We start from the raw sequence: 12,915 nt of genomic DNA on the forward strand, positions 1-12,915 counted from the left end.
AGTTGGCAAAGAGGGATCTGATGGGTTTGGCTACACCAGGCCCAGTAAAACATACACAACACTGCTTCCACGTGAGATCTGTTCCTATAGATCAGAGACAACAAGAGAAAGAAAGCTACCACTGTCATATTCCCTGTCATGGTCAGAGACTCCCCTTGTCATAAGGAGCTGAGGTGGAGAGAAGATGACTCTTCTGAGATCATGCACCAGACTTTTAGCAAGTCTCACCTGAATTATTAAATAATGCTGATCCCTACCTTTCAGAAGGGCATGGCAGACCTCAGAACTTGTGCCTTTAGTCTTGTCTGCAGGGAACACCTGGACATCATGTCCAGAAAGGAGGCATTGCCAAATGGACAGGTGGATGTGGTTATGAGTCAGCAGGCAATGCCTATGCAGAGCAAATTCACCACCTGCCTGCATCTTCCTCACTCATTTTAATCCATTTCAGTTTCTTGCTTCCTCTTCATTTTAACCACTTCTGCTTCTCTGCCATCTCTTGCTTCTCTGTGCTCTGAGAACAGGATTTCACTGACCAAGTGACATCCTCAGTATCAGAAATGGTCATCGGGTCTCCTTCTACCACGAATAGAGAAAAATGGGCAATTCTTGGGTGACAATCATTTTACCCTAAAGCAGGATGGTGAAATATATAGTCTACATCCTAAGAGTGCTTATTTGCTCCATTATGAGGAGAATTTGTGGCTCAAATGACATATCTGTATCATAGACTTCTAAAATTGAGTGAGTTGCTGCCCACTCTAGCAATGCTTTGGGGAACTATATGTGATCTTATAGTGAGCTCAGAAGAGATAGATCAAGCTGCTTCACCCTTTCTTCCACTTAAATCTTGCTGAGAAGGGAGAAGAGGCTCTCCTGAGGATAGGAAACTGTATTTTATATGTAATTGATTTGGAGTTCCTTGGAGCTCTGTTCACCCATCAATGCCCTAATGGCCTTGTCCTGTAGGCTGCAGAGATGGAGGTATAAGTTATGCCCATTAATAATGAGTTTCAGACTCAGTCATCCTAATAAGATGAACTCATAGTCTTCTTTGCTTCTATTTTTTGGGTGCAGCTATGCCAATTTTTCTCTGTGATAGACACACGTTCCACACTCTGCATTGTGAATGGAGAGGCTAAGGGTGAGGGGAAACAAGATCTGCCAATAAAACTGAATTTAACAAAATCTAGACAGACCCTTTTGGAAAGTGAGGCCTCTCCTACCCTCTTTCCCTGCAATCCACCTTTAAAGTAATAATTTGTCTTCGGATTTGGAAATTTAAATTTCAGTATCTATAGTTAGGCTACATGAATACCCCCACCAGTAATTTCCTGCAACTTCAGTAGAGTTGGAACTAAATGATTTTTTAAGATCCTTTACAAGTCAAGCCATTTAGTGATTCTACCGGGCATCATTTACAAAACCTGTAAGAAGCACTGTGCTGTGAAGATGGGTAGACAAAATAGGAGGCACAGGGGGACTTGCCCTCTGTGTTAAAAGGTGGATAGACTGCGAGGTGCTCTCTCTGAGAAACAGTCAGGAACAGGATGAGAGCCTGTGGGTTAAGATTAGGGATGGGATCCTGGAGCCCTTTGATGTTAGCTTTCTGGTTCAAGTATTGAACAGACTGGCCAGAGGTGAAGCATTGCTGGACCTGATGCTCACCGTTGCAGAGGAGATCATTAAAGACACTAAGATCTGAGGCAGTGGCCATGCCCTGGTTGAGTACATGACCTTGCAGAATGTGGGCCTGGCAGAGTGAAGTCTGGACCCTGAAATTCAAGAGACTAATCTTCAGCTGTTTAAGGAATTTTTGGATGAGATCTCCTAGGAAGCTTAGAGACAAAGGAGTGGAACAAAGCTGGCTACTCTTTAAGGATGCCATTCTGAGAGCACAAGAGCTCTCTAATCCCTCAGAATAAGATAGCAGGCAGGGGAGGCTGGAAACCATCATGGCTTGGCAAGGACCTGCTGGTTAAACTGAGGGAAGAGTAGGGCAAGTACGGGCAATGAAAGCAAGGATATGTCACAGCCTTCCAGTATTTAAAAGGAGATTATTAACAGGAGGAAAATCAACTTTTTGCACAAGTAGATAATGATAGAAGTAGGGGGAATGATTTTGAACTAAAGGAAGGAAGATTTAGATTAGACATCGTTTTTCACTGAGAGAATGGTGAGGTGCTGGAACAGGCTGCCCAGGGAGGTTGTGGGTGCCCTGTCTGTGGAGACGCTCAAGACCAGGTTGGATGGGGCCTTGGGCAGCTTGATCCAGTGCTTAATCTAACGACTGGCAACCCTTACTGCAGCAGAGCATCTGGAACTTGATGATCCTTGAGGTCCCTTCCAATCCAAGCCATTCTATGATTGTACGATTCTAAGTGGAGATACACTGATATTTGCTTACTACCAGGATACCTGGGACACAGTGAGCTTGAACTGCATTCTAAATTACGCATCTGAGCTAAGCCTAGGTGTGAAGAGCTGAGATATTTGCATTGGAGACAATTTACACCGCTAGTAAGTGCTGGTGCTAACTAGCTGTGTTTAGATGCTAGCTGAAAATGTCTCACAGGTGCATTGTGGCCTGTAAAGTGTGTGGGCTGTGCCGGATCTACACTTGATCTCACTAAACAACTTGGCCAGTAGATGTTGCTCTTGGCTTATACTAATGTGCTCAGAAAAGACATCCAACCTGAGACATTTGGGGATCACCTGAAAACACACAATACTGATCTGTCTCTCACCTGGAATTTTTATTTTTGGCCATCACAGACCATCTTGGATGGCCACAAAGGAAAATAGGATAGAACACAACTCTTCAGACAGCAGTCACTTGTAATAAAGTAGGTATAATTATTGGCTGTCGTTTACCTTGAGCTACTTGAAAATTGCTGGACAAGAACTCAGTATTTCCAGGGGAGTTTTTTGGATTGTATTTACCAGAAGGAAGAGAGAAATTATGAGATAATACCATTCTGAGAGATTGGAGTCTAGCAGGTACTGGTCTGGGAAGTGCAGGAAACTGCGCTCTCAAGTTGCCCACCATTCTCGTTTTGTGCCATGGGGATCACATTTATGAAAGCTTCAGAAATGTGTTCAAAAAAGAGGAGTGGAGATGTGGACTGAACATCATTCCTGAGGTTGTATTCATGTGGGTAGCTGTCTGAGTTTAGACATATTTCTAGGTTCATGAATTCTTAGAGAAAAGAAAAAAAAAGCCTTGTATGCTGGCTCTCTATCCTAAACAGTCCATCACTATCAGTTAATAATAATCTAACCACTCTTGACTGCTCTGTGCACCAGTGGTGAGAAAGGAAAAAAAGAGAGAAATTTGCTTCTGCTATTCTCCATATTCTTAAGTGGATTTATTTCCACTCAATGTTGGGTCATGTTTTGGAAGGAAGAAAAATAATATCCGTGGTCTGATCAGGGTCCAACCATTTGTGCAAACAATTTTATAGATCATAGATGTTTGTCTGCATTTTCTCACAGAAAAGTTAATGCATGTGATGCTTAATCTCAGAATCACAGAATTGCAGGAGCTGGAAAGGACCTCAAGAGATAATCGAGTCCAACCCCCTTGCTAAAGCAAGTACCATACAAGAGGTGGCACAGGTAGGCATCCAGCCAGGTCTTGAATATCTCCATAAAAGGAGACTCCATTACCTCTCTGGGCAATCTGTTCCAGTTCTGTGTCATCCTTAGTGTAAAGAAATTCTTCCATGTGTTAGTACAGAACTTTCTATGTTCAAGTTTTAGGCCATTACTCCTTGTCCTGTCACTACCCACCACCAAGAAGAGCCTCGCTTCATCCATTTGCCTCTCACCTCTTTTTAGATATTTATAAACATTTAAAAGATCTCCCCTCAGTCTTCTTTTCCCCTGGCTGAACAGACCCATGTTACTCAGCCTTTCCTCATATAGAAAATGCTCCAGGTCACGTTTACATTTGGTTTACATCTAGTCCAACTCTCCTGCAATGAACAGGGACACCTACAGCACCCAGATACAGAACTGCTGCCACTGGCTACTTAAACTATAATGAAGCAGTGTAGTGGCAGCATGTGATTTGGGTATTTCTGATGTACTTCTTAGACATACCTTTGCCTTCCTGTTGGATTGTACTCTGAGGTCCTAGTTGCCCATAGATTCATCTGCAGTCAGATTGATCTGCTTGTACTTCCCTTTCTTATTTCCTACTTTTGACAGTGGTAGATTCATAAAACCATGTTTCACCATTTCCAAAATATTCTTATTAATTTGAGCATCCAATAGTTCTCGAATAGTCATCAGAAGAACACAGGCTAATAGCAAGCAGAATGCAAACACTGACTATTCAGTATCAGATGAAGCAGTGAGGCTTTGCAAAGACCAGAGAGTGACAGAATTATTGGGTAATTTCAAGGTTTGTGATTCCAAAAACCTGACCACCTACCAAATAGCCTGTTGTAATACGCATCCCAGAGATGAGGGAAAGACTTGTTTAGGAAAATAGCATGCAGCAGGATTTGAAGTGCTCTGGAAGTAGCTTGGTAGACCGGCATGGAGCTCAGATATTTGTGGGAAGGTGAAAGCTTCTATTTCTCTGCAGTCTGTGTTTGCACATTGGGATAGATTGGTCAATATATGTTATGCAGTAGCTCTAATTTTTAATACTTTCTTTAGCAATTCCAATATTTATTAATCAAGTGTGAGCTCTGTGCAATGTCTTCCTGGACCAAAGATGCATCCCAATAGAAACTTCGGAGCTTCAGTTAAATCTGATCTTTTCTGTCATGCAGTGTCTGAACATTTTTTTCTTAATACCTTGGAGAATTTTACGTCTAGAAGGATAATGCCTTACCAACATAGTTCCATCTGTGTCAGTATTAGGAGTGGAAATCTTCTGCCACCTCACACCATAGTTCAGCCAGGCGCCTAGAATCTATATGAAGGGAAGGAATGAAAAGGGTGATGCTGCGCATCTCACTGCTTGTTCTCTTGTTCTGCTTTACTCCATTCGGTATATGGGTTCTGTCTGAGAAGGTAGAAAGTCAAAGACTCATCCCTCATCTTCATAATCTTTCTTGCTACAGTAATACCATCACTTATCTTGAACATCTCTAGTACAAATGTGCTCAGTATTATTTTCTCCTGCCATTTTATCCAGTGGTCCTACCACTCAGCCTGTTCCCAGGCATTAATCTACAATGCCACTTCTTACACCAGTAAGTGTAGTCAACCCAAGAAAGTGAACTTGTACACTCGCCAATGCAGTGTAGTTTCTCATCCCAACCAATCTAGTTGAGACAGTGACTCTCCCCAGAGTTGTTTTGTATATGGGTATCTCTGCAGCAAAGTGATCTCGTAAGCCACTTAGCTATGTAGTTTTTATTGACTCCCAACTTCAGGTTCTTCAGACAGGCTCTTCTCCACTCCGCATCCTACCCTTTAGACATACACCATCATAGAACTGTACAACTGTCTCCCTTAGAGTTTTGCACTAACCTAGTCCAAGCAATACATGTCCGATCTATTCTGCCTATTTCATCCCTTGAAAAGAAATCTTAATAAGAAAGAAACTACACACAAAAACAGGCCCAAAGTCTACTCCGTCCTACAATTAAAAACACTAAAAATGTGTCAAGGGATGAGCTGGTAAAGCCTTTGCCCAGCAAGGAAGGGAGGATTAGCATTTTTTAACTGCAGGATGAGTATAGCTGACATCTCCACAAAAGAGAGGACACCAAATAGAGGAGTACCTGCTGACAGCTTTCTTGTTCACCATCTTTCCTCAGAGGTTCACACTCATTGATTGCTTTCATGTTGTTTTTAGCTGCCTCTGTTTCCCTTCCAGGCAAAATCCTTATTACTGACATCTCTGTACGAAGAAGGTTTGGCTGTTCGTATCAAAACGTCATTAAATATTTGGTTGAATAACTGCCAAGGCAGCTGCACTGGAGTTTGCGTTGTGTCTGCAGAATGGTGTCTCGTTGGCAAAACCACTCTGGCCATGACATGCCCAACTCAGTTTTGATATTCCAAAGCCATTTCAGTATTGTCCTACTCTAGCTGCCCCTGCCAGAGCGGGAGGTTGGACCAGATGACCTCTAGAAATCCCTTCCATTCTCAACTATTCCATGATGTTGTGATTCTTTGATGCATGGGTTTTCTGGTGGATTTACTTTCTGTTCTCCCTTAAGATACATAACATAAAGAAAATTTAATGTCTGTCTGTGTTGTACAGCAGGCTCTCTGTGATTCTACAGGCAAGTCCTTTAGTTTTTCAGCTCCCCTGGGTTCATGCTTGTAGAGGCAATAGTAGTATAGCCCTGTCCTGCAGGGGCTCTTGTAAAGAGAAATACATTGGAGCTCATGCAGAATTGAGATACTGTGTTCCTGGGGACCATAGAAATCTTTCAGCTGGAAATACTGCTCTGGAAACAAACTAAAATTACATTGGTCTTGCAAAGCTCTGGGTGTTAGAACATGTCATTGTGTTTATGGGTTTATTTGGAGTTCTGAGAGGATTTTATACAAAAGGGTGAAAACAACTCTGGGGAAACTGAGGCACTTCAGACCAGGCTAGACAGCACATGGCGTAAAATTTCATGAGTGCTTCTTTGATTTCCATTTTAATAAACTTTAATGCAAACAGGCAGTGACATGCATATCAGAAAAGGTTTCAGTCAACTTGGGCTACACGGTTATATTTTAATGCGTTCGTATATTTATCTCTGCACAGAGGCATGCGTGTGTCTATGCTAATATGTCCTCTCTGTGCTTTGCACCAAGGTCTGCAACAACGTGAAGAAGCAAACAGTGTGTGAACTCAACTCTGATGTGATTTATGCAGAATCAGAGAGGTTCAAGGCGGGGAAGCATTTCATTCCTCCCCAGTGGTGCATGCTGGATTTTTTCCTTACAAATCTGTTCTCTGATATTTTCCCTGTTCTGCTTTGAAGTAAGTGAAGTGATGAAGCCCCTACAGCTTCCTTAGAGGAGGACTATTCCACAATCTTATTTGATTTCTTGCTCCAAACTAAACATTCTCTTTCTCATTTCCCTGTCCACCCCCCCCCCCCCCCCATAATTTCCACATAAATAATCCTTCTTTATCCCTAGTGTTTCATTTGCAGGGATTCATGCAATAAGCACAGCTCTGTGCTAGGTTTCCTTGAAAGCTGAGCACTGTGGCCTCATTTCCATCCTTAAATGATTTGCAGACAGAGGGAGACTTGACCTGGTCCTAAAATATTTTTCTGAACAGGGACTTGATGCCTTCATTTGGAAGGACAGAAATCACTTGTGAACATTACAGAGATCAATTTCAGCTTTAGCCATTTTGAAAATCACACCACTTTTTTTTGAGCATTTAAAAGTGAGTGATACAAGCAATTTTTTGGACAGTGGTGGTACACAGTGACCTGCTTTCAGCAGACCTTCATGAAAGAGATTTATAGATTTAAAATTGAAGATAGGAAGAAGATAAGAGGCTGGGAAAATATTGGAAACCACCTTGTTGTCCAGATGCTTCAGGTTACTTCCCTTGACATTTTTGATGTTCACAGTTAGAGTTTGTCATGTTCCACCAGTTGAACCTACTTAGCAAAAGCAACATGATCACATGCTCTGGATAAGTTGGACTTTTCTCCTCAGGATGCAAGAAAAAGCAATGACAAATATAAAGTTGGTTAGAAGGAAACACATTCAGGATGGAAAAGATAATCTTGGCTGTGCAGATCAATGCTTCTGTCTCAAATCTCCCTTATTCATCTGACTGATGGGTCTATCTTGAAATCTGCAGTGCTTCCCACATGATCTGCCTTGAACTCTCCTTCTCATTAATTATCACCCTGAAAATTTTGTTTAATTACCAAACTCTCGTCCCCACATTCCTTTTTTTCTATGTGAGAATAAGTCATAGAATCATAGAATCATAGAATTGTTTGACTTGGAAGGGACCTTCAAGGCCATCTTAGTCCAACTCCCCTGCAATGAACAGAGACATCTACAGCTAGATCAGATTGCACAGAGCCCCATCCAGACTGATCTTGAATGATTCCAAGCACTCCAAGGACAGTGCATCCAACAACTTTCTGGGCAAATCCTATAGTCCTTTAGGCAATGAACTCAATTGGTTTGCATGGCATTCCTATGAGTGTCTTAGTGAGTGATGATTCACTTTGTTTGGTTTCACACCAGAAATGAATTCTTCCCCTTGGGGCCTACACTCCGTGCAATTCCCATTCCTTGTGGTCTGATTTCAACCAGTAGATTACCAGGGTGCCTCTGCCTGTCGTGCTTCACTGTACTGGGTGATGTGATATGATATTAGGAATAGCGTAATAAGAAATTAGGTAATAATATTAGGAAAAAATTATTCTCACAATGAGTGGCAAGGCATAGGCATGGGCTGCCCATAGAAATGGTGGAGTCACTGTCCCAGTGTGTTTGAGAAACGTGGGGATCTGACACTGAGGGATGTGGTTTAGAAGGCATGGTAGCGATGGGTCAGTGCTTTGATTAGATAATCCAGTGGTCTTTTCCAACCTTAGTAATTCTGATTCTATTCTGTAATTCTTTATGTTTGTTAAATTGTCACTTAGACTACCTTAGACTACACCTCATGACACACAGTGCAGACTGTTGACGGGGGCACCTGTCTTCACCCTCTTTGCTGTTCTTTTTCTTTCCTCACTAGATCATTAAATGGAAGGGAGTTTGTGCTTTTACATTGTTCCCAAAGCTTTAGGATTTGAAAGAGGAAGGTTGTAGAGAAGTGCTAGAATGAATGATTTTGCTTTTTTGGGACTTCGGGTGGTTAATTATGATATCAGTGCTCACAGTCTGTGAAAGTGTAACATATTATATTGGGTTTATTGTTGAAAGGGAAGAGAATGAACCACTTGAGCAACTCACTTGCGCTGCTATGTGGCCTCATCACGTGGGGCATCAGAAGGAGCATCTTCCTGAAAGTGTTATTTCCTGGCTTGCACAGAAGTATCAAATCGAAAGCATGGCTCTCTAGGGAAAGATTTCTGCTTTGTATAATAGAAAACTGTCTTCAGAATAGTCCCTTCTGGACTTGTTTTCTTCCTGACATAAAAGAGAAGGTAGCTATAAACCCCTATAGACTTTCCCCATTGTATAAGAAGTTTAGATAAGATACCTAACTTTCACATATAAAACAATCTCACTCTTAATCTTCTTTTAACATCTTTTCCTCTTCATTTTCATAAGAAATTGTATTTTTTTTTCACTCAGCCACAAACTGGTGATGATTCCCAAGTCTTTGGATACTGTGATGAGAAGTCCACTAAAAGTATTTCCAGATGTTGCATGCAGAACTGTGATGGTTTTATGTAATCTCCGAATGTTTTTTCAGATATCACAGTCCTGGACTGTGGAGTACAAGAGAGAGCTGCCAATCAAAAGTATCTGCAGCTGGAGTCATGTTGGCGGTTAAATTAAAGAAGAAAAAAAAATCAGAGATAGATGTAGTGTGTCAGCAAAGACCTTTTTCCTGTGCTCTATTAATTGGCTTGTGTTGATTCCTTAGTTATTTTTGTTTGTTTGTTTGTTTGTTGTGTTTTTTTTTTTTCCGTTGTCCCTGGCATCTAATTTAAGGCATTGCTGTTAAATTAAAAGGCATGATTGACTGACTGGTGTCTGAGACACATCACAGCTGTCAGCTGCAAAGATAAACTCTAGATTGGGATGCAAATCTTCTCAAAGATCAAGGGTGTTTGGATGAGGCTTCTAAGTGAAGCAGTCTGTTATTTTGCAGTAGGAAAGACCTATTATTTTGGCATCTCCACTTAAAATTCAGAACAAGAAATATAAAATATGAGCTTAAAAGTTGAGTCTGACCATCTTGAAAGTTTCTCTATTTAACTGTGGAGAATTAGAATGCATTGGGTCAGCCTAGCGTGAAAAGTAATTTGTTTTAGTACGTGATCATGATAAGAACTGACTGAGAAGGATCAAAAAGCTCTTTAGAAATTGGATTAAAGGCCTCCCTGAATGGCAGTCTCCAGAGCACTCGAAACAGTCTCATGAGCTTCAACTTCATATGCAACAGCTGGCTTCATGAAACTCGTATGAGGGGCTGGCTCTGCTCTCGTAAATGAAAAATAAAAGCCAGACCTTGCTATAGGATTGAAGTTATGGCTTCTGATTGTGGTAGGAAACTCTGGAACTAGAAATGGAAGCCACAGTTTACTCCAGCTAAAAAGAGCAGAAGTGCAGAATGAGAAAGGTCTACAGGCCTGCAAGACTGCAGCTGAGCAAAACTTTGCTAAATAGAAACTGGTTGGGTATATGACCTTCACAGGAGTCAATGCCTTTGAAAAGCAAAATCCTTCATAAAGCAGTTGCAGCAGACTCATTATTTTTGGATTAAGGACAGATGGCAATTCAAGCCACATCGATCAGCAGGGTGCAGCAGTTCATTGAAAGCTGATGAAACAGGACTCCAGAGGCAAAGGGGACTATCTGCAAAATGTCCCATTAGCTTCACTGGGATTCTGTATTGTGTTTCACCTCTTACTTGCTTTTTGGCATCAGTGAGGTCTCCTCCAAACTCATGCTTGATATATAAAAAGCACTAGAACAAGGAAGTTTTGTGAAAACCAGGTTATATGTCTTAGGAGAAGGAAAGTCCATGAAGGGACATTCCTTTGGTTGCAGCTTAGTGAGTCATTCTTGAACTGAGCAACTGAACATGTAGGCAACTACTGCAGGGACAAAACTGTGCATACTTCTCCTCTGTGACATCTGCAGAGGACCCAGAGCATTTGTCTCCTTCCTCCCTCACTTCTCAGTGTGTGTTCCTCCTGAAAATTGTACTAATTGAAGAGGATGAACTTCCTTAATAGAGACATCAAGAGTGTAAGGTCAAGGGTATAAGGCAGTTGTGCTCCACCGCTTGAATCTCCAAACAATCTCAAGGTTCTTTTATAGGAAAATGTAAGGTTGAAGAGTGGTAATGGACTGGAACAGGCTGCCCAGAGAGGGGGTGGAGTCATCATCCCTGGAGGTTTTCAAGAAATATGTAGATGAAGCACTGAGGGACTTGGTTTAGTGGGCATGGTGGGAATGGTTTGATGACTTACTGGATGATCTTAGTGGCCTTTTGCAGCCTAAATGATTCAGTGATTCATTACTTTGTTGCTGCAGTTCAGCCATTCCACAGCTATGGTTGCTCATTCACTTGCCATTATCCAGCCACACCATTCCATTTCCATTCAAGATGCTTTCACATAGCGAACAGAAGAGCTGAATGTTTTACTCATGACACAGCACTTCTTTTTCTTCCTCGAAATGGGATGGGTATAACTTCATGTAATAGGCCCTTAACTGCTTCTTTACAGCACCACTAAAAAAGACAAATCACTTGAAACAACAAATGACTAGACCCAGGAAAAAAAGGAAGATTTCAAAAAGTTTATCTGACAGCCAATAAACAGGATAAATAACATGCAGTATTTCATTTGTCAGGACCATGGGACAACCTGCTGATAAAAAAGGACTACACCATAAAGTGGGGAATACCTTAGTCTTGGTTGTAAATGCCTGTGCTGATTTAGTAAGTGCACTGATACTTCTACTCCAGCTTCTCTTAGTACTCACAAATGGGATGAAAACTGAGGAATGAGGAGAGGAAGTTACCTAGCCTCATAAAGAGATCTCATTCTGGTTAAAGCTTTGAAATCACGGTGTTTTTTGTTTTATACCGACCCTTACTGCTGATAAGCAAACTATGAACAAGCCAAAGACAGGTGTCTGCACTATACTCCTCTTTCCTTTACTGAGACTAGGCAGTATGTTTTTCTGTATATTTTTAGGGATTAAATGCCTTCATAACAGATTACATCCTGAAATGCATGCTTGTTTGAATATTCCTTCATGACAAGCAAGAAGTTTGGATAACTAGTTTTTGTTTTGCGTACAAATACTGAATAAAATAACACACTGGAGCACTTACATTTTGTTGCAAAAAGCACCCCAAGAAGATAAAAACTAGCTGAAGATTATGTGCAGCTGCACTCTCCATTCTCCAGCCCCACTCCTAATCTTTAAGGGAAAGGAAAGAAAGATATCTTAAAAGGGCAAGCAAAGAGCTTATTAGCTTTTAAATGTGTCTGGTTACAGATGTCCTATTGATCAGCTCAACTAAGGCATCAGGATGCCTGCCATTATGCCATTGGCCTCTCTTACAGCTGAAACACAATCTATCTCCCGTTAGGGAACCGGAGAGACAAGCCTATTCCCCACACTGTTTAGAAAAGGAACCAGCAGAGAGAAAGTGACTTTCAAGGCAAAGACCATCTCCTTGAAGAACAAATATTTATTGTGTGCTAATAACAACCTATACTTCCCACTGCTTCCAGGATGTCTGAGCCACTTGTCAGAAGGTTTACAACCTGTGTTTCCATCCTGATCTATTTTCCCATGTTATTCTCATTACTGAATATTTATACCACTTCACTCAACACTGTGAAGGATGCATATGTTTATTCTCACTTTGTCTTCAGAGCAAAAATTTGAGCGTGGCTGTTTTGGGAGGAGGAATAAAACTGCAAGAGGAAGGAGGAAATTTTTCAAAGTCCACCCAAGCAAATGGAAGGATGTTCCCAGGCACTATGTAAAGCTGGATTAGATGATGAAATTAAACTAATTTTCATTAAAAAATTGAAGTGTAAGGGTCTGATGAGACCCTATTCTGTACAATGAGCACAATGTAGGAGAATTCACAAAGACTGAAGAAGCCTCACTAATGATGTATGTGATGGATGAATGGTTTTCTCAACTGTCTTCTGAGTATAGGGTCCTAAAGGCAGCAAAATGGAGAGCTAAGAGCAAGAGCTGGACTAGTTAGAAAAGGGGCAGAATATCCAGGAGGGCAAAAACCAAAGTCCCTGTTTAAAA

The 12,915-nt window shown here is 41.3% G+C and overlaps 1 protein-coding gene across 2 annotated transcripts in view; it reads left to right on the plus strand.

The window, feature by feature from the left end:
- ADGRB1 (adhesion G protein-coupled receptor B1) overlaps window positions 1–12,915 on the plus strand; it is a 198,265-nt gene that overhangs the window by 26,790 nt on the left and 158,560 nt on the right. The window lies entirely within an intron of this gene.

The sequence above is a fragment of the Lagopus leucura genome, unplaced genomic scaffold, assembly GCF_019238085.1.
Source record: "Lagopus leucura isolate 7727_CA_CO unplaced genomic scaffold, USGS_WTPT01 Super-Scaffold_100002, whole genome shotgun sequence".
Classification (NCBI taxonomy): Eukaryota; Metazoa; Chordata; class Aves; order Galliformes; family Phasianidae; genus Lagopus; species Lagopus leucura.